At 39.1% G+C, this 23059-nt stretch overlaps 1 long non-coding RNA gene across 1 annotated transcript in view; it reads left to right on the top strand.

Moving 5' to 3' along the window:
- The first annotated feature begins 4205 nt into the window (after positions 1 to 4205).
- LOC309605165 overlaps positions 4206 to 23059 on the top strand; it is a 31826-nt gene continuing 12972 nt past the window's right edge. Inside the window, exon 1 of the long non-coding RNA XR_014231265.1 lies at positions 4206 to 4312. This is a non-coding gene — a long non-coding RNA (uncharacterized lncRNA). The remainder of the gene's footprint in view (positions 4313 to 23059) is intronic.

Raw genomic sequence — 23059 nt, 5'->3', positions numbered from 1 at the left:
TCTGGCCACTGCTGCCCCTACTGGCATCTAAATGTGAGTCTGTATTTGGTAGTGGGATTCTCTTTTGAAATAATTAGATGTTTTTAAAAAACAAAACAGAAAACCTAGGTAAATGAAAGAGCTCAAAAAATGGATTCAGCCAAACTAAACTGTATTTGTTTTTAAAGGTTCTGTTCTCTCCACCACGGATTTGGCTTTGTAGCCAAATAGTTGAGATTTATGTATCTTTATGCAGCAAAAAGTCATACTGAATGTGTTTACAGTTAGGGCTCTTTCAGACATGCTTTATAGAAACTCAACACAAACCAGTTTGAGAAAAAAAGGATGTTAGGGATGAATCAAAAAAACAGAACAGCTTTCAGAGATCTTAAAAACTAGAATCTGAACCATTTTCCTCTTCCTGCCTCCCTACTTCTTATTCCACCCTCCCTGGTGATAGATTTATTCTGTCTTCTTTCAGCTCTGAGATTATATTTTTAATGCTCCACAGTCAAATGAGAAAGATGTTTTCTCCAGCAGAAAACTACCAGGAAGAATTCTCATAGAAACAGGAATAGGGATATTATAATTAGCAGTCTGGGTCCCATGCCCCCCGACTCCCACCCTTTCTATAGTCAGAATGGCCACTCTTCAACAATCTTCAGACAGCCAGCATGAAAGGTTAAACACCTGAATATTGCCAGATTGTTTTGTCTTGCACTCACTCATCACGTTAATATTTAACAAGCATTTATTGAGCGCCAAAGAGTGAATGAACAGGGGAGACAGTTACTACCCTTATGTAGCTAGTATTCAAGTGGGGAAGAGTGGGGATTAAATAATTGCTAACAACAGGTGAGGTAAGCACTATGGAAGGAAAAGTTTGGGTGGTCCAGGAGCACCAACCCCAGGGAAGAGATGGATTCCAGGACCAGGATGAAGTGAATTGAGTTATAGTTGGCCTGGTGAAGAGGAAGGGAGAGAACATTTGGCACCTGTGAGAATGCCTCGAGGAGAAAAAGCAAGCCTAGTTTGAGACGCTTAAAGCAAAAGGCTCAGGATGGCTGACCCCTGGGAGGCTTGCCCTCTTCCTCCAGGACCCCTCACACAGGGTCTTTACTAGAATCCTTGAGAGCTGTGCTCAGTCCAGCTCCTTGGTCAACCTTTCTAGGTGTGTGTGTGTGCTGAACCCCTGAGTTTAGAAGGTGGAAAACCTTGCTTCCTACCATTCTCATCACAAAAGGCAATTCACTGTTCACTTGAATGTGCGTTGGGCAGTGGAGGTCTCTGAAACCCACTTAGACAGCTGAGTTTGGAGAATGTGGAGGCCAAATTGTTCTTTTCCACATCACCTTTTCATTTGTTCATGGAGCTTCTCTGTCCCAGCTGAAAATCACCTCATCTTTCTCTTAACCATGTATTACCCTATTTATATCTCTCTTGTGATATGCACTTTCTACCTAATGTTACATCTATGTGTGTTCCCATCTTCTCTCTACAACTGCTCCCTGAGAACAGGATCAAGCTGATTATCTATGTGTCCTCCGTGTCTCTCTCTACAGGGCATTTCCTGGAGTAGATGCTCACAATGAAATTAATGCTTCTATGGTAAAAATTGTATTCCAGGTACTATTCTTTTTAATCCTCATAACAATTCTATCAGGTAAGCAATTTATCAACATTTTTCAAATGAGTAAACTGAGGCACAGAAAGATTAAGTAATGAGTGAAATGTCACAGAGCTTATAAATGCTGGAGTCAAAACTTGAACCCAAGAAATCTGGTACCAGAGTCCAAGATCTTATCTATTATGCTAAACTGTCTATTGAGTGCTAAATGAATTAATGAATGGATGGATGGATGGATGAGTAAGAACCAAACTGGAGGCACAGAACCCTGGAAATGGAGCACTCAGGAAGAATTATCAGTAGAAATATACAGGACTGAGGTATCTTAAAAACCACAGAGGTAAAGCTGGTCAGTTAACCATGGTTGTTGTAACGCCCAGTGGAAAGCTTGGAAAATACTTTCCCTGGGGTGCATATCAGCTCCTCAAATCTACATACAGACCTTACCAAACTGTAAACATGGTGTTTGCAATGATTTAGAGTAATCTTGAATTCTACTAAACTCCAAATAATTTTGTAATTCCCCTTTCTGCTTATTTCCCCAGATTCCTCAAATCATTCTTCAGCACTCACCTTTGCCATGTAAGTATCACAAAATAATCATAAATATTTTAAAGATGCCTTAGAGGGGAACCTATTTGCCTAAGAAGTTAGAGGTCTAGTTTAGGGGTCTTTTCCATTCTGTTGAAAATAAATGATGTTTCTGAAGAGTTCGTTGTGTAACATTCCAATATCTATTTAATAATTATTCAGCTGGGAAGGATGAGCTAGGAGGATGATGGTTACGTAGAACTGATGGATGTTTCCTTTGAGGTGTAATATAGAATCCTCCCAGCCATGGATCTTTGCTCCAGAATCCCTCCAAAATCTCAGATATCTGTGGATATTGCCTCTGAAGTTTCTCTAGCTCCAAATCACTCTGAGTATTCTGGTTTCCAGCCTCTGCCATGGGGGACATAGGTAGATGTCCAGAGTGCTTGTAGACACTGTGTGTCAGCCATTGCTGGGAATGGCCTTACTTCCCCTTACTATCAAGCTCCACTTATCAAGCTGTAAGGGCCAGATTATTTATCAAATCAATTCCCATGTTTTGTACGTGAGTCCCAGATCTGTATCACCAAGTCTGTACACCTATCCTTGACAGAGTGGCAAAGGAATTTATGATGTTTCTGACTAGGGAGAATGAGAGGAAACAAGGAATTTTAACTAAAACTATCTAAGCACTTCTGTTGGAAGCTACTGACTCTTAAACAACTGGTGAAATAATTTAAGAAGTCAACCCTAAGAAAACGGCATCTTGGAATAAAGCAGAAGTAGGAGCAGGAGGGAGGCTTGCCAGGTCTACTGCTAGCGACACAATTCCATCGTCTGCATTTTATTACGAGACCCTGGGGGGGGGTTCTAGTTAAACTCGCTAGAGCTAAAGGATTACAGACATTCCTATTTAATTTATGGCTCTGCAAACTGCACTAATTTGATTGAAAAAACACATATTGTTGAGATAATTTACATGTTTTACCGTTAAACATGCATTATAAACTTATAGACCACTGGCTTTTTTTTTGGGGGGGGGGGCTTTATTTATTTACTTATTTATTTTTGGCTGAGTTGGGTCTTTGTTGCTGTGTGTGGGCTTTCTCTAGTTGCAGTGAGCGGGGGCTACTCTTCACTGGGGTGCATGGGCTTCTCATTGCGGTGGCTTCTCTTGTTGCGGAGCAGGGGCTCCAGGCACGCGAGCTTCAGCTGTTGTGGCTCGCGGGCTCTAGAGCACAGGCTCAGCAGCTGTGGCACACGGGCCCAGCTGCTCCATGCCTGTGGGATCTTCCCAGACTAGGGATTGAACCCATGTTTCCTGCATTGTCAGGCGGATTCTTAACCATTGGGCCACCAGGGAAGCCCAGACCATTGGCTTTTATTATTTACTTCTTTATTCATTTATTTGTTTACTTTTAAGTGCCTTTCCATGTATATTATCCATTTTGCTATTGGAGAATGAATCTTTCTCTTATTTGTAAATACTTTTTATGATTATTGTTTATTAACTACATATCTACTATGCATATAGTTTCCTGTGCCCCAAAATACCAGTCACATAGTTCATGTTTGATAAATGTTTGCTAGCTAAAGAAAAACAAACAAAAAAACAAACTAAAGTTTATGTTTTGGGGAGTATGGCAGAGATTGCTAGTTGTCAATACAGCAGTCTAAGCATAATGTAGCATGTCTTAGTTTGCTGCAGAAACAAGTGACTTTCAAAGCTCTGTGGCTTGTAATAAAAATGATTAATTTCTTATTCACATACATATGAGCTCTGCTGTGCACTGGCTCTGTACCATGTCTTCATTTCAGGACCCACACTGAAAGAGCAGTCCCTATAGAGACCAGACACCTCATGTGTTAGGGCAAGCACCTTACAGCATCTGCTTTAGTGTGTTTCAGCATCTGCTCAAACAAAGCATATGTCAGGTCAGCTGTAATGGTGCAGGGAAAAACTCTGTAGGGATGAGTCCAGTAGAGAGGAACAGTAAGTATTTAGAACAAATAAATACATTCTCCCTTTCTTTCTGCAGTAAATAGATCTCTGAGTTTTATCTGGGCACAAAGCTTCCCTGCCAAAGACAACATGTGCCAACCACACTTGCAGCTAGGTGCGGCCATGCATTTCACTTCCTCCAATGGAAGCCTAGTAAAAATGTACCTTTCAAGGTAAGGAGTTCTCCCTCCACTCTCTTTCTGCCTTCCTTATAACTAGAATACAATTCATTTTGATGAATGAATGAATGAATGAATGCATTTAATTAGTTTTGCTTTTATGGATGTTGCTTTTCGTGTCTTTGCCTAACCTGAGGTCACAAAGACTTTTTTCCTATGTTTTACAGCAAGAGTTTTATACTTTTAAATCATATTCAAGATACATATTTATTTAATTTTTTATGTATGCTTTGACGTAAGGATCTAAATTCATTCTTTTGCCTATGAATATCCAATTGTCCCAACATCATTTGATAAAAAGACTACTCTTTACTTATTTCATTGCTATAGAAACCTTGTCAAAAATCAACTGACTATAAATGTAAGAGTTTATTTATGGACCCTTAATTCTGTTCTATTGGTGGGTATCTGTTCCATTGGTATAATTGTATATCTTTATGCCAGTACCACTCTGTCTTAATTGCAGTGACACTATAGTAAGTGTTACAGTTTGGAATTATAGGTTCTGCCACTTTGATCTTCTTGTGAAAAATTGTTTTGGCTATTCTGAGTCCTTTGCTTGTCCATGTCTGTAGAAATCCTGTTGGAATTTTGATAAGGATTACATTGAATCTATAAATCAAGTGGAAGACTTTGTCTTCTTAATATTATTGAATTTTACAGTTCATTAATATGGAATTTTGATTTCTGAATTTCAATAATTTTGATTTTTAAATTTCTCTCAGCAATGTTTTATAGTTGTAAGTGTACAAATCTTGTTCTTCTTTTGTTAATTAAATTAATTCCTAAGTAGTTCTATCTTTTTTATTCTACTGTGAATAGAATTGGTCTTTTAATTTATTTTTGAATTGTCCATTACTAGTATATAGAAATACAACTGATTTTTATATATTGATCTTGCCTATAGTGACTATAGATATAGTGATTAATATATACTGTATTGCTTACTATTTTCCTATTTGTTACTCTTTTTTTCAAACTTTCACTCTTTTTCTGAGTTCTCTGGTTTTATTTGAACTTTTTAAAAATTATTCCAATTTTTCTCTTCTCTTAGCATATCGATTACATTTTTTTTTTAAAAAGTAAATCTTAAATTGCTCTAGAGTTTTCAATATACATTTACAATAAGTCCACTTCCTAATACACTGTCCACTTCGTTTGTAGTGTGGGTATAATTGAGTATCCTACTGTTTCTTTTCATCCCTTATAACATTACTGTCATTTATTTAACTTATATGTATGCCATAATCACTCTAGATTGTTGCTATTATTAATTTAAGCAAGCATTTATTAGACTAATAAGAATAAGTTAAATAGGAGATTTTATTTTGCCTTTATTTTCCTGGAATTCTCTTTGTGTAGATCCAAATTTCTGACCTATATCATTTTCCTTTCCTCTGAAGAACTTTTAATCATTCCTGAAAGGCAGGTCTACAGTTTAAATTCTTTCAACAGTTTAACTATTTCACTGCATGCTTTTCTTGCTAGCGTGGTTTCTAAACAAAAAGTTCAATGGAACGTTTAAACTTCTTTCTCCAAGGGTAAGTATGCCCACCCTTATCTCTGGCTCCTTTGAAGATTTCTCCTTGTTTGTGGTTTGTGCAATTTGAATATTGTATGCATAAGTGTACTTTATTTATTTATTTATTTTTTTGGTATTTATCCAGCTTGATATTCTCTGAGTTTCCTGCCTCTATAGTTTGACATCTATCATTAATTTTGGAAAATTCTCAGCCATTATAACTTCTCAATTCTTTTCTTCTCCTTCTGGTATTCCCATTACACAGATGTTACCTAATTTTAATTGTCCCATAGTTCTTGGATATTGCCTCTTTTAAAACATTTTTTTCTTGTTGATTATCAGTTTGGGAAGTTTCTATTGATATATCTTCAAGCTCACTGATTCTTTCCTAGGGCATGTCTAGTCTACTTGTGAACTTATTAAAGGCATTGTTCATTTCTTTAGTGTTTTCGATTTCTAGCATTTCCTTTTGACACTTTCTTAGAGTATCCATTTGTCTTTTTTACATCGCTCGTTTGTTCTTGAATGTCACTTTTTCATCACTTTTTTCTTTAGAGTCCTTAACGTATGAATCATAGGTGTTTTAAGTTCTCCTTCTGATAACTTCAAAATCTCTGTCATATCTGTGTCTGGTTCTGATACTTGATCTATCTCTTCAAATTGTGTTTTTTGTCTTTTAGTGTGCCTTGTAAATTTTTGTTGATTACTGGCTGCAAATTGTTGGGTAAAAGGAACTGAGGGAGATAGGCCTGCATTTGTGAGGTCTTATGTTCTGGAGGCTAGAAGTTAGACTGTGTTAACTGTTTACTGTAGCTATAGGTGTCAGAGGCTAAACTTTTCTATGGTGTCCTTGGTTTTTTTTTTTTTTTCTTTTTTATGTCTTTGGGATTTCCTGGGAACTTTTTCTTAAATACGTTCTGAGATTTGTACTTCTTTTATTTACAATACCTGTTACTATACTGGAACCCTACTGATATGGTAGTAAATGCGGGGAATGAGAAATTTTCTATAGTCCTGTGATTAGGTCTCAGTCTTTTAGTGAGCCTGTGGGCCTATTGTGATCTTCACAGTGTTTCTCAGTCTTTCTCCTCCTTCAGTGACACAGGGAAGCTGGAGAGGAATGCAGCTGGGTGTTTCTAGTTCCCCATGTGGAATGCTAGAGTTGGCTTAAGTTAGGTATTTCCCTTTCCTTTGGTTGGTTAGGCTCTTGTAAAGCACAAAGTGGTTAGGCTCTGATGAAACAATTGCCCTTGAAGGCAGGCTTTTGATAAAGAAAACAGTATGCTCTAGGCTTATTTCAAAATGGTTACTTGACTCTTCCTCCTGAAGGAAGCAGCGGGGGGGTTTTTCTCAATTCTTCACCCTAACAGCCTGGTGGGGCACCTGGAGGTAAAACTCATGAACGTGTGGTGATTCCCCTAAGACTGGAGCACCTGGAGTTTTTAACTCTTGAAGATTATATACTGAGCCTCTAAAAATGCATTAATAACAGCATAAATTCTCCCACCATGGTACTCACTCCAGAGGTAAGTGTCTGTTCCATGGCTGCTCTGGTAAGCCATGATTGTCTGTTTCCACCAGTCTCTCCAATTTGGGGGCAGCAGTTTGAGCAAAGTTCATCCAGGAGGGCCCTGGACAATCTGAGAGCTCTCTGAAGGTATGGAAATTGGACTTCTAGGTTCAGAGTCTAACCATTCAGCTAAAGCACCTTCACTAAGTGGGGTCTTTCATTAAGTGAAGACTCAGTACTGTGGGGATAGCAGTGAGGTAGCACGTGTCTGGTACAGGATACAAAGATGTTGCTAATGTTACCATGGCCACTGTTTGCTCACCAGCCAGTGCTCTGCTGCTGCATAAAGATCATGAAAAGAGGATTGAATCTGATTTAATTTCCAAGCTTAAGACATCTGTAAGCATTATAGAAACCCTGAGCACATAATGGGGGTGGGATTGTGGGTGTTATACTTGGATATATTGAACTTCTGGACTTCTTACTATTAGGGCCATGTGGTTACTTAATTACTTGGTGAATGGTCCGGAACATTCTATTTTTAATCCAGAACTTGGTAGAGGGATATTCAACTTAAATAAGTATGTTGTAATGAATTGAACTTTTAAAAATTCACCTCAAGTCAAATTACACAGCTCTGTTTTTGACAGATGAGGAGCAGGCATATACTACAACAAATGAAACACGAGATGCAGGTAGAAACCATACCTTGTTTTTACTTGAGGCAAGGCATGTTGAGGGCAATGCTGGCTTGGTTATAGGACAATAATCCCTTGGGTCAAGAGACCCCATTTGGGTGAAGTTTTAGAACACCAGATGGCATGAGTAAGTGTGCAAAGTTAAAACATCTGCAGATTTTTCTATATGGAATGAAAAGCAAATAAAATTTTAAAAAGCAATGAAACTCATAAAGTTTATGGATTGGCTTTGAAAGGGGACAGGCAAGATATATGGAGACAGTGGAGAAGTTAAAAATGAGTACTTCAAAGAGATCAACAAGTGTTTTCTGGAAACTTCTTTTCCTCTTTTTATTTAAGAGGTTCTTTTTTTTTCTGTTTCAAAAGTAATTATAGAAAATTCTGAAAACACAGAAAGAAATAAGACAATATAAATCCCACTCAATCTTAAGACTGTTCCCATTTCAGTGTATATTACTACATCTTTGCAGCAATTTTTTTTCCTAATAATGGGACATAAGCCAGGGGTATCAGGCAAGAGCTCATTGTGGATTTAAATATTTGAACCAAGACCTGAATGGCATTTTAGTGTTAGCACACTGGAGGTGGTACCAGCAAAGAGAATGTAAGTTTGTAAGAGCTTTGACTGAGGGTTCATCTGGGACTTTGTTGCCTCTGAGGGCATCTTCAATTTAGTCAAGGCACTTGAAATTTGGGAATAAAGAGAGCTCTTGGGTAAAACAAGGAATTCCCTCATCTGGCATTTTTTGGAGAGTATGTTCCATGAACAACCAATGCTAAAGATGTCAATTAGTGTTCGCTGGAAAACACAAGTGCCATGGTCAAGGAAGTTGAGAATTCAAATGGGTTGAATGAAACCAAACAGATTTCTCTACTGCAGAATTTCTCATATCGTTTAATATGCTAGTATGTAGTGCTAATCTCTGAGACAAGAAGTAGAGTATGTAGTGTTTCTCGAATACTGACCGAGAAGGTGATCGTAGATGGAGATAGTATCCAGAGTAGCCACTTGGGGAAATTCTACCCTATATCCATGTGGAATGATGCTTTGCTCATGTTTCTAGAGACGTAGTGGGGAGAGGTCAAACATGCTACAAAGGACAGTCATGAGACAGTGTAGCAGAGCTACCAAGATGACTTTGCCGGGCATGGAGCAGGGCACCAGGGGCTCTCCATCAGGTACTCAAGAATTATTAAGAAGATCAGCTGGGAAAGCAGTCTAGGGGCTATTGCCCTGGAGGGAGTTAGAGAAAGAAAGCAGTGAACCAGGCATGAGTCAAAGAGGACCACAGAACTAAGGCAAAGCAGACGTTGACCCAACCCAGCTCTGCTTCTGCACTTTGCCAGGAGAAAACAAAGCCAATAGGTTAATCAGAGTCTCTGGGAAGCTAAATTGCTCCTGGGTTATCTCATTGGGATTAGAAGGTGCTTTTTTGCCATTGAATTTATTCACAGCAGAGGTTCCTTTCTTGGTTTTAAAGAAAGCATGTCTTAGGAAAATTACCTTCTAAATTGGGCTTTGATGATCCAATTCACTATCCTACAGAGGACTGTGTTGTTTTTAACTTCTACTTACACTAACACTATAATGCTCACGTGGGAAATAAGGCAAATTATGCAGTTTAGAGAGAGGTTAAATAAATGATGTCAAGAGTGTAGCAGTAATAAGGCAACATGTCTTCAAGAGGGTTGTAACTATTATTTCATGAACATATACTATCTGTAAAGATGGTCAACAGGTTGGAAAATGGGCCCTGTGATTCCTATTCAGAGCAGAAGCTTTAGGTCAGGAGGAAACTTTACTGTGGAGGAATTGGCAGAAGAAGAAACAGTGTGGACTTTAGGAGACAGATCTGGGTTTTAATTCTGCTTTTCTTGAATTTCTTTTGCCTTGCACCCAGACCAGGCCTGGAGTCCGGCCATATGTACACAGCCATAAATAGCTACAAGGTCCCAAATCACTTGCCTTATGCTCTACGTTGGCTCATTAGCAATATGATGTGAGCAGTTTATTGTTCTCACAAAGCTTCAATTCCTCATCTGAAAAATTGGATTAGTGTTATTTAACTCATAGATTTCAAATGGGATAAATTTTAAATATACATAAAATAGCCAGCAAGGTTCTCAAGTATATATAAATGACAAGAACTCAGGGAGCACGTCATTGGCAGGCTAGGCTTATTTTGCCTTCTTTGGTGTTCAAGTTACAGGTTATCAATGCTGATATTTTCTTTAAAATGACAATAAAAGACCTTGATTATCAGTCACTCATGTTCCAGGGAAAAGCAGCTTAATCTGAGATGGCTGTATAACTTCAGAAAAATTATTTAACAGCTCTGTTATCTGTCATGTATCTTTTGAAATAATTTCATCCCGTCCTAGAACAAAATAGATTTGGACTTAGGAGACCTGAGTAGGAGGCTCAGCTTTTTGCACCTATGGACGAAGCCCCTGAATATTTCTGAATCTCTACTTCCTCATGCATAAAATGCCAGTGATATTTGTCCGATCTATTTCACAGTAATGTAGTCAGGAAAAAATTAGATAAAGTGCTTGGAGGTACTAGGCAGGATGTAGCTTTAAGTTGATAGAAATGGAGAAAGAGAATTCACAGGTCTCTGCTGTGGGAGACTCCATTAAGATGCAGGGATCTCGGGCTGGAAAGTAAGAGATCACAGTTCTCATTCTAACTGTATCTGTCTATGTTATCTTTGACATGTAGTTTTACCTTCTTGTTCTCCATTTTATTATCTGGTAAAAAGTTTGGGGAGTGGAAGGGAAGGAGATTTGAATAGGATTCTAAGATTTCTCAGGGCTCCCCATTCGAAGAGTGTGTGAATATCATAAATTCTCCTTTCTGCCACCATTGTAAAGAAGGAGTCAACATTTATAAGTCTACTTAGATTGACTTGTTTGTGGAGAGATATCTGCCAGGAGCATATAGTTTGATAAACTGGTTGTGTTTCTGTAACATTACATCTTTTATATTTTCTTTCAGAGGAAACAAATACACAGGTTGGCCTCGTTCAAAAGAACTTTTTGCCCACATTCTTGCTGGTCAGATATCAAGTGCCAAAGAAGCAAGCAATCCTACAAGAATTTCACTTTGGTGCTACTGAGGACAAAGGGGTAATTTTAAAATTTCACCATCACGGGCAGGTTCAACACCTAGTTTGAAGCACGGAGACTGATTAATTGGGTTGTCACTTCCAACAGTTCTGAGCTTTGGCCTTTCCATGTGCCAGAAGAAAAAAAAAAGGAAAGCAACATTCCTGTACTTAATTTTCACAAACTTGAGCCAACAGAATGTGACAAAGGCTGGCTATTTCTCAACCATGAGTTCCTTCTCCTTATAATACTTAACCTCACTGGTTCTTTTCAGTTGTCAAATTGAGGTAACATGTAAAACTAAAATATGAATGCAAGAAACCACTCCCATACATATGCTCCCAACATAAAACACACACACACACTCATAGATAGACGTAAAGACATACAAATAAACACTCACAACACCACATACTCACAGCTTTGTGGAACAAGGATGTATTATTCTTTGTCGCTCTTTTTTTTGGTTTTTTAAGAGACAGAGATTTTGCTTCCATTATATGTTTCTATTTGTCTTCTTATTTCATAATTAAGTCTTAATAGTAATATTTATGGTGACGGTAATGACAACTGGCATATAACAAGTGCTAATTATGTGCAAAGCTTTGCATTAAGCTCTTTCATACAACACACTGTATGAGATCAATATTGTTGTTATTGTTTGAACTTTATAGATGAAGAAACCAAAGCACAGGGAGACCAAATAACTTACCCAAGGACACACAGTGTTTGAACTGGTTCTCAAATCAAAACATGTCTGGTCCCAAGTCCTAAGCTCTTGGCTACTCTTTTCTACTCCTTCTCACGCAAATGCCCACATTTAAAATCTCAATCCACCAAAATTTTTTTAAAGCTAAAAGACATTGAAGCCCTAATCAAGCAATAACGCTTAAGCACCTGTTGTGAATCTTGAATCGAGCCACTTCCTAGGTATGAAGCAAAGAGTTAATAGAATCCATTCTTAGTCTCAAAGGAGGAAGGAACAGTATATTACAGGTTGAACTGCATGAAATTACTGATTGTTGACTATTTTTAACAACAGAAATGGCAATTTAATGTGGATTTATATATCCAAAGCATTCTATGTTTTGCACCAAACCAGGATATTTCAAACAAGAGCCAGGCAGGAAATATAAGTACGTGAAGCATTAGACAAAAGGCTTTGGAGATTTGTAGCCATGAGAAGACCTGGAGAGGACAGTCATTGAGAAAAGGTATTAATATAAAATAAAAATAAAAGTAAAAACATAAACCAATCTACTGACCGAAAAATACATGTTGTCAGGTTTCCATCTCTCCTGTAGAAAACAAATCTGCTAGCAATTAGGAAAGGAAGAATTAATTGACAACCAGGATTTTCAGAAAGCTACACAGAAATGTAGAACCTTGAGGTAAGCCCTTTAAGAAAGGTAGAATTGATATAAACAGAATTATAGAATTATACAGTGCAATGATCACAGAGCATTTAGTATTTTCAAAGTATCTGGCCCAATAATATTTTAGTACAATATAAGAAAATATGAATAATCTCAAAATGTATATAATCATCTTTCGGGAAAAAGTAACACCACTCACAATGCAGTCTCATCAGAATAGAGTCTACCCATTATGACAATAAATTAACAAATATTCATTGAACACTTTTATGTGCTCAGTGCTGTGCCAGATATTGGAAAGAGAAAAAAAGAGTACAGCCCAGAGTTCTTATGTTCACAAAATCAACAATTTGATGGGTTTTTTTTAATTAATTAATTAATTTATTTTTGGCTGCATTGGGTGTTCATTGCTGTGCACGGCCTTTCTCTAGTTGTGGCGAGCGGGGGCTACTCTTCGTTGTGGTGCGCGGCTTCTCATTGCGGTGGCTTCTCTTGTTGTGGAGCAGGGGCTCTAGGCACGCGGGCTCAGCAGTGTGGCTCGCAGGCTCTAGAGCACAGGCTCAGTAGTTGTGGCGCACGGGCTTAGCTGCTCCACGGCCTGTGGGATCTTCCCGGATCAGGGTTCGAATCCATGTCCCCTGCATTGGCAGGCAGATTCCTAACCACAGTGCCACCAGGAAAGCCCAACAATTTGATGTTTAACTATCCCTGAGTTTTATTTTATATTCTAGCTGGTGGTGATATCAAGGAGAAAAGCCCAAATCCTTCCCAGTGGGGAATTTGCTTCTTCAGGCTTTTGTTAAACTATCGGTCTTTTTTTTTGTCAGATGGTGTCAGCACTCTATGTCCAAGGCCCTGTCTGCCTAACTGGGCAGAGATGACGGCCCAGCTCCTCCCAGCAGCTCTTCCCCAGGGAAGTTTGAGCCCATCTCACGGTCATTCCTGGGAGGGGGAGGTGCAGTTCAACCCAAATTAAGGCAATGCTGGGAGTGACAGGTAAATGAACGCAGGGCTACTCCGGCTCTGTTGCCCTTTCAGAAAGTAATCAAGTCAAATTATCTATGAGAAGAAGCTAGGCTCATGGTTGAGGGGGTGTGCAAATGAAAACCAGATTCAGACGGAGGCTGACTTGAGAAAGCCCAGGAGCTTTATTTAAGAGAGAGAGAGAAAGGAATACGTGTTTTCTCTCATCCCAGACTCTACTTACTTTTAAATACTTTGCTTCCTCTCTTGTTCCTTTCTCCCCATCTCTGTTTGTTTCATTCTCCAAAGAGAGAGCAGAGTGAGAGCTCTGGCATGAATGTGCTTGGGCTCTGGGTGAACTTCCAGCATGACGGGAATGATAGGAAGGGGTCGGAACTGGTTTTGGTCTGAAGGTGCAGACTGCAGCTTTTGGTCTAGACTGCAGGTCATTGGTGGACCCTATAAAATACACGTGAACTCTTCAGGCCGCTGGTCCTCCACCAGACAATGTTACTCCCCAGGGTACATTTGGCAATATCCGGAGACATTTTTGATTGTCATAGAGTTGAGGGGTTTTGCTACTGGCATCTATTGGATAGAGGCCAGGGAAGCTCCTAAACACACCACAATGAACAATGCAGTCCCCCAGGCATAGAATTATTTGGCCCAAAGTGTCAATAGTGTCCAGAGTGAGAAAACTGCTTGACTAGGGACCAAATAGTAGTCTAGAAGTAAAGAAATGGGAGATGGAGGACCCTTCCCAGCTGCCCCTGTGGAACCGTGGAGCCCTCTTCTTTATTGTGTGCTTGGCATCTCCTGTGCCCTCATTTGAAACTGGAGGCTAGACCTGCCTTAGAGCTGACCTTTCCACTGATGATCTCATCCCCGTGGAGATAAAGCCATAGTGATGTAACCCCTCACCTGTGGGCTCTCTCACTGAGCTAGTCTTTATTCTTCCATTTACACCTGAGAACCATAGTTCCCTTTCTGAACAGAACCACCTCCAAGAAGTACCACTCTAGCAGATGTTGGGCACCCATCACATCACCTTCTTCTCCCCTCCCCTCCCCACACTTAGATGTGTGTCCAGGTGAAATCAGGAGGACTTTAAAGAGGAAAAGAGGCCGAGATATGGTCATGTCTATGAAGTGTGTGGATGAAATGGAGAAATCCAATCACTTTTTCTTAAGGCCACATACTACTTGGAAGTGGGTCTCTCAACCCCAGGCATTGCTAGATAGCTTGGTGTTAATGAACAAATGTTCACGCCAGGCAATATGGTATTAGGGAGTTCAACAGCAGGAAGGATAGCATGGTGTTGGTGTCACTGTAATGTCCCTTCGTGCCTGATTCACTTTATCTCCTGACACAAGTCCCTTCATATGCCCATCTTTCCTGGTGATTGGCCCCTCTAAATTGCTTTTACTGTATCTAATAAAATTCACAGAGTCAATCTCTTGCTTCAGACTGTGTATTCTTGTGAGGGGCTGACCACCATTTCTATTTATAATAGAACAAACACGGTTCAGCTGGGCTGATTGTTTCTAAGTTCCAGAAGGACAGATAGAGGAAACTGCTTATCTCTGGAGCCTACTCAGGGTTTGTGATGATGGAGAAGTGAACTCAGAGGGAAGAAGTGATGGTGTGAGCCCAGGTTCTAAGGGAGAGGATTCCATAGAGGGCTGTGGCAACATCAACATATTCCAGTAATCAAATGGTCACTTATTTGTACCTGATCAGGTGTATCTGGGAATGGACATTCCAACTCTTAGGAATCTCCTCTCCTCACATTGAGTTGGGAGGCACAGCAGCTCATGCCAGGCTTTATTAGTGGTCAATGGGAGCAAGAAAACATAGCTTAACCTTAGAAAAAGATAATATTTAGGTGCTAATTCTTATTTTCTACTTTCTGTTCTTTTTTCCTTAGCTAGTACTCTCCCTCTCTCTCTTTTTCTCTCTCTCTCTCACACACACATTACAAAAGCCCTAGTTCCAAGGGATTTTACTTTGCCGTGGCAAAAATACCATTTCACACTTCCAAGAGTCTGAAATGCCTGCAAAGAAGCTCAGAGGGTGGCTTGAGTCCTGACAGGCTCAAACAAATTGATTTTTGGATGCAGTGAATGTAACTCAATCAGAAGCATGTGGATTATATTTCTCTTAAAATCTACACCATTTTTAAATGAAAGGAAGAAGCATTAGATCAAAGAGATGCTAAATTTTGTTCAGCCTCAAAAGACTGTGGGCAAGTTCTTCACGTCACTTGTTTTCAGTGTTTACTCTGTAGGGAAAAGAGGGTCCACTAGATAATCTTGTGGATTGTCTCTAACTCTGGAAGTCTGTGGCTTTCTGAGCCGGAATTCATCCTGTTCAGACATTCTTCTTTCAGCTTTCTTTTATGGTGAGAATGGGGCTCATGATAGGTCCATGAGGTCGAGACCTGAGACTAGGTGTGTCCTATTGGACAACTCCCACTGGCCTTTGCGTGCCATAAAAACAAACAAAAAATAAAAACAAATGAAATTCTCCAACATGCAAGCCATTTGGAACTAAACACTTGTTTCATTTTGTTTTCAAGGGGGTGGGGGAGGGCAGCAAGGCTGTTCAAAACAGTCTCTACAAATTCTGATGGAGCATCAGGAAATTGCATTGTTTTAAAGGGCTGAGTTATGCTTCACTGAATGAAAAGCACAAGGAGTTGAGGAATTTACACCACATACTACCCTGCAGCCTTTTGTTCAGTTAGCCTCTGCTGGCTTGCAAGGAATAGTGGCCTGAGTGATTGCAAACAGATGTGGGAAAAATAACAGTGTGGTCTGAACAGGGGGGCAGCTAATATATGAAACTACACTTTTATGGGGCCACTCATATGGCCTTAGGAGATGAGAAGATGGCATTCCACTTTGCTACAACCATTTTAAATTGGTGGAGAAGACCCTGCTCTGTCCATATGGACTCTAGGAACAAATAAAACCGCAAAGAAATAGCTGGGATAAGGGAAACGTCAGTTGCAACCCTGGTTAATCAGCTACAATATCAACACTTCCTTAATTTATTGAAGAAATAATTATGGAGTGCCTATATGTATCAGGCACTGTGCTAAATGCTGGGGATGCAACAGGAAATAAAGCAGAAGTGGTCCCTGCCCTCAAGGAACTTATAAAGAAGGAATTACAAACCAAACCTTTAAGGGCATAATGTGACGGCTTTTTGCTAGGGGCTTGGTAAAACTGTCTTATTAACCTCCCACCAAGCTGCTGTTTTTTATAGTTGAATAAATAGATGCTCAAAGAGGTGAAAGAGTGGTCAGCTTGTCAATAGATTCCAAAATCTTTCAGATTCTTGCAGCCTGCCACGCTTTCACCCACAATATGAACTTAACTCCTCTGGGACTTAAGTTTCCTCATCTCAGTAGTGAAGAGATGGAAAATAATCACTTAGAAAGTATCTTCCAAATATAATATTCTATTTGGCCGCTAGCAAATTCCAGGGGCTCTTCTTCCATATTTGAACTTCTTAAAATGTTTGTCCTTTTTTGGATTCTTTGACTTTTTTCTTTCCTAGGTCTATTTCTTATTTCTTGGAGTGTTCTTCAATCTTCTTTGCTGGATCATTTTCTCTGGCTCCTTTGAAATGCTGGCGCTGCCCAAGATCTCATTTTCGGGTTATTTCTTCCCCTACTGTCTACTTTTCTTTGGTGAGATAATCAATTCCAATATTCCTAGCCCTCTCCCAGGTGCTGATGGCCCCAAGGGTATAAGTCCAGACACCACCTCTATTCTAAACTCAAGACTGATGTTTGTAACTTCCCCCAGAACATGTCCATGTGTTGGAGCACAAGCACCTCACTCCTTGTGATGGGCATGATGGCTGGCACTCAGCATCCATTCTAATCCTCTTCTGGTTTGCTTGTCAGTACTTCGGAGGCTGGGACCCGTATGCAGTATTTTCCTGGGTGTGAATCATGTCCTGTCCCACTCATTAGAAGAACTTGCACAATATTTGGCAGGTGGGAGATAGGTGGGGATAGCTTGCTGTTGTTTCTGATGTTACTGCTGATACATAGGCGATGCTGTGACATTTCGGTTTAGTTTTGTTTTTTCCTGCAGTAGCATTGCAGTTAGTAACTTCATGGATGTTGAAAGGCATTTTGAGAGTGGTGGCATCCTGAAATTTGTATCACAGATCCATTTGATACAAGTTGATACAAGTGATTTTTAAAAATATTTTATTGAAGTAGAGTATACTTACAGAAAAGTACACCACAATGCACTTACAGCTTGATAAATTTCCCAGTCTGAGCGTATGAACACACATGTAATGGCATCCCTATCCAAAAACAGCATGAAGAACAGCATCCCAGAGCCCCTCCCCCAGTCACCACATCTCTCTCAAAGGGATAGCCACTGTCCTGATTTCTGGTTTTGGACGTTATATAGATGGAATCATATAGTATATATTCTTTTGTATCTGACCTCACTCAACGTTATATTGGTGATATTCAATTACATAGCTGTGTGTAGTTGAAGATCATTTATTCTAATTGCTGTTCACTTCCCATTGTATGAATATACCATAATTTATATCTAAATTCTACTGTTGATGAGCAATTGGTGGTTTCCTTTTTGAAACCAGTATAAATGGTGTTGTCATGAACATGCTAGTACATACCTTTGGTAAACAACTACATGCATTTGTTTTGGGTGTATACAAAGGAGTGGAATTTCTAAAATGCATGTTTAGCTTAAGTATACAGATATTGTCACACCAGTTTCCAAAATGTAATTGTCTCTACCAATTCACATTCCACTGGGTGAATTCCATGTATAGGGAGGCAAGTTGTTCCCTGTCCTTATCAACACTTGTTATTTTCCATCTTTTTCTATTTCAGCAATTTGGGTGGGTACTAGTGAAATCTCACTGTGATTTTAATTTCTGTCTTCTTGGTGACTAAGGTGAGCATCGTTAGAGAAATGCAAATCAAAACTACAATGAGGTATCGCCTCACACCGGTCAGAATGACCATCATCAAAAAATCTATGAACAATAAATGCTGGAGAGGGTGTGGAGAAAAGGGAACCCTCTTGCACTGTTGGTGGGAATGTAAATTGATACAGCCACTATGGAGAAGAGTATGGAGGTTCCTTAAAAAACTATGAATAGAACTACCATATGTCCCAGCAATCCCACTACTGGGCATATACCCTGAGAAAACCATAATTCAAAAAAAGTCATGTACCACAATGTTCACTGCAGCTCTATTTACAATAACCAGGACGTGGAAGCAACCTAAGTGTCCATCGACAGATGAATGGATAAAGAAGATGTGGCACATATATACAATGGAATATTACTCAGCCATAAAAAGAAACGTAATTGAGTTAGTTGTAGTGAGGTGGGTGGACCTAGAGACTGTCATACAGAGTGAAGTAAGTCAGAGAGAGAAAAACAAATACTGTATGCTAACACATAGATATGGAATCTAAAAAAAAAAAAATGATTCTGATGAACCTAGGGGCAGGACAGGAATAAAGACGCAGATGCAGAGAATGGACTTGAGAACACGGGGAGGAGGAAGGATAAGCTGGGACGAAGTGAGAGAGTGGCATGGACATATATACACTACCAAATGTAAAAGAGATAGCTAGTGGGAAGCAGCCACATAGCACAGGGAGATCAGCTTGGTGCTTTGTGTCCACCTAGAGGGGTGGGATAGGGAGGGTGGGAGGGAGACCCAAGAGGGAGGGGTATGGTGATGTATGTTTATGTATAGCTGATTCACTTTGTTATACAGCAGAAACTAACACACCATTGTAAAGCAATTATATTCCAATAAAGACATTAAAAAAAAAAAAGAATGTTGTAAACATTCATGTATAGGGTTTTGTGTGAACATATGTTTTCATTTCTTTGGGGGATATGACTAAGAGTGGAATGGCTGTGGCATATGGTAACTCTATGCTAATATTTTGAGGAAATGCTAAACTGTTTTCCAAAAAGACTGCATTATATTACATCCTCCCAGCAGTGTATGAGCATTTAAATTTTTCCAAATCCTCATCAACACGTGTTATTATCTGTCTTTTTGATGATAGCTATCCAAGTGGGTGTAAAGTGGTATCTCATTAAGGTCTTGTCTTACATTTCCTTAATGGCTAATGAGGTTGAACATCTCATCATGTGTTTATTGCCTATTTGTATACTTACTTTGAAGAAATATCTATTCATATCCTTTATTTATTAATTTTTTATTTGCTGATACCACACTGTCTTGATTATTAGAGCTTCGTATTAAGTTTTGAAATTGGGAAATGTGAATCCTCCAACTGTGTTCTTCTTTATCTAACATTATTTAAACTATTCTGAGCCCCTTGTATTTCTTTATGAGTTTTACGATCACACTGTTGATTTCTTCAAAAAACCAGCAGGCATTTTAATAAGGATTTTGATAGGAATGGTGGCATTAACCTGATGTGAGGGTGGAGCTTTGGCCCTCTGAGGTCAAAAGGTCATCCATCGGACACTTTGCAGGACCAGTTGAATGGTCCGTGGCCTTGACCAGTTTTAATTGGTCAGGACTAACTCCGTGTTCCTGAAAAGCAACATAAGAGATCCTTACTATAGTGACTCATCAGTCAGAAGTGTTACCAACAGGGGGTGGTCAAAGGAGTCTTTTGTTGTATTGTCTAAGCTACATGAAGCTTGGAGGGTATGTGATTTGTAAGAACAATTAAAGCAAGCTTGGTCAGTGAAGGCAAGTTACAGGATATTATTTATTAAGCAAGTTATAGTTTAAGGGATCTGACTGATGACTGCCCTTGGTTTCAGCCTCAGCCATCACTGCCTGGAATAGGGCTTCTGCAACATGGGTCTGGAGGAAATGAGAAATGAAGGCAGCCTGACCTTTCTGGGGTGAATATGTTAGCCCCAGACTGTAATCTGCAGGGAGAGAGACCTCCTGTCTCGTGGGTCTCACCTGCCCAGAGTAGAGGGCTCAGGTAAAGCTTCTATAACACAGACGTTGGGAGGGAGGAGTAAGAGAGCAGGACATGGCTCAAATGCAATAGACTGGCATCGTTCTTCCCGACACTGGGTAGATTTTCTTTCTTTTTTTTTTTTTTAAATCTTGAGTTTCTTTAGGAGTTTTTGTTTAAATTCCTCTACTTTTTTTTTTTTAATTAATTTATTTATTATTTATGGGTGTGTTGGGTCTTCATTTCTGTGCGAGGGCTTTCTCTAGTTGCGGCAGTGGGGACCACTCTTCATCGCGGTGTGCGGGCCTCTCACTATCGCGGCCTCTCTTGTTGCAGAGCACAGGCTCCAGACGCGCAGGCTCAGTAATTGTGGCTCACGGGCCTAGTTGCTCCGCGGCATATGGGATCTTCCCAGACCGGGGCTCGAACCCGTGTCCCCTGCATTGGCAGGCAGATTCTCAACCACTGCGCCACCAGGGAAGCCCCTGGGTAGATTTTCTTGAATGAATTTTTCCATTTATTCTATGTCCTTAAGACAATTTCCAGATATTTTAAATATTTTTTAAAAACAAATTCATCAGTTAAATTGTTTTGCTGGGGAGAGGGTCTATTGAACTCTTTATTCTATCATTTCCTAAATCCTGACCCCCTCTTTAGTTCATTTTAAGCTTCATTCACCTTCCCTTGCTTTGTATTCTAATATCTTGCAGTTACATTTTTAAAAACCCACTAGAAAAATTTTTTTCTAATCCAGTTTTCTTTATATCATCCATGTATTTATCACCCTTTCTGCTATATATTCATTCTTATATCTCAAACTGTTCCTCTCAGAACACTTCATTCTGCTTAAAGAATATTTTTAAGAATTTCCTTTTGTGAGGTCTGTTGATGGCAAACTTTCTCAGACTTTATCTACTTGATTTTTCTTGAAAGATATTTCCACTAGGTAGAGATTATAGGATGGTAGTTATTTTCCTTTTTTATATTGAAAATACTACTTCCTTTTCTGGCTTTCATTGCTGTTGATATGGAATCAACTTTCAACTAACTGTCTCTTCTCTCTGTCTACCTATCTATTTCTTGTCTTTGGAGTTCTATGGTTTTACTGTGGAGTGCCCAGTTTTGCACTTTTTTTCATTTATCCTGATTTGGATTCATCTGTCTTCTTGAATCTGTTGTTTTGTACCCTTCATTGGTTTGAGAAAATTTTTAGCTAACGGATCTTCAAATATTGTCTCCAACCTATTTTGGTTTCCCTTCTTATTCTTGGTCTTTGATAAGACCTTCTCATTCAGGTCTCGTAATCTCTCTTTCTACTCCCATTTCTCTGTTTGCCTTTACAGGATTTTGGACAATTTCTTCATCTCTCTCTTTTCGTTTAATTCAACAATTGTGCTTAAACTTTAGTTTAACTTATACTGTTTTAAATTGTAATACTTATGTTTTTATTTCTAAAATTCCAGTAGGCTCCTTTCAATTTTTCATATCCATTTCTATATTTCTTTTTTCTTGCATATATTTTCAAACTTGTCCTTTTACTTCTTTAAAATATTAAGCATAGTCTCTCCCTCCCTTCTCCTCCTCTTCCTCCCTCTCTCTCTCTTTCTCTCTCTCTCCCCCTCCCTCCTTCTCTCCATCTCTTGGAGTATGTGTCTGAGGATTCCATTTTATGAAATTTTTACTGATCTATTTCTGCTGGTTTTTAATTTTTTGGCTAGTCTCACTCAAAAATACTTTACTTACTTGTAAGTTTAGTTATTTTTGACCATGAACTTCTTATTTTCCCTAAAAGATATTTTAATACAAATTCTTTGACACATTAACTGTCTCTTGGTTCCTTCAGAGTAGATTTCATTCACTTCTGTTAGGTACTTGTTGACACTATACAGTCTCAAATCACTAAATGCTGAGTTTGCGATTCTGTATATTACCTGGGTGTGTGCATATGGACTACAAATCAGCATGAGGCTAGTTTTTCCAAATTCTTAGAGGAATGTTTTTCTTCCTTTCACTCATTGCCAAGTTTTGAGATTGCTTTTCTTCCCTTAGCCTTGGGACAGGGATGGTGAGGGGCAGAACATTTCTTGCACATTCCACTCGTGGTTTCAGGCATCCACTGGGGGAGACTACTATACTGTTTGTCTAATTGTCATTTAATTGCAAATGTACCTCTCTCTTTCTCTCCTTTAGGCATTTAGATTTTCTGTTTATCACTGTTGTTCTGCCAATTCACTAAAATATGCCTAAGAGTGGACAGCTGTCTTTTTATTTCTTTATACACACCTGGACAATTCCCAGCTAATATCTCTTCAAATAATGCCTCTCCTCCATTCGGTCTATGTTCTCATTCTGGGACATAGTTTAGGTATGTTAAACTTCCTTATTTTATTCGCTGTGTCTATTTCCCTCTTATATATTCTCTCCCTGTTTTTCTGTGTTCCATTATGGTCAGTTATCTGGATCTACCTTCTAATTTACTAACTCTCTTTTAAACTTTCTCTTTTTGTAACCCTCCTATTTTGTTTTAATATAAATTTATTATAAATTATATTTGTTATAGGAATAGAATGTTAATATAAACAAAAATTTA

This window comes from Balaenoptera borealis (genome assembly GCF_965194805.1).
Source record: "Balaenoptera borealis genome assembly, chromosome: 11".
NCBI classification, from domain to species: domain Eukaryota; kingdom Metazoa; phylum Chordata; class Mammalia; order Artiodactyla; family Balaenopteridae; genus Balaenoptera; species Balaenoptera borealis.
The sequence above is the reverse complement of the archived record's forward strand: the minus strand, read 5'-3'. Positions and strand labels throughout refer to the sequence as shown.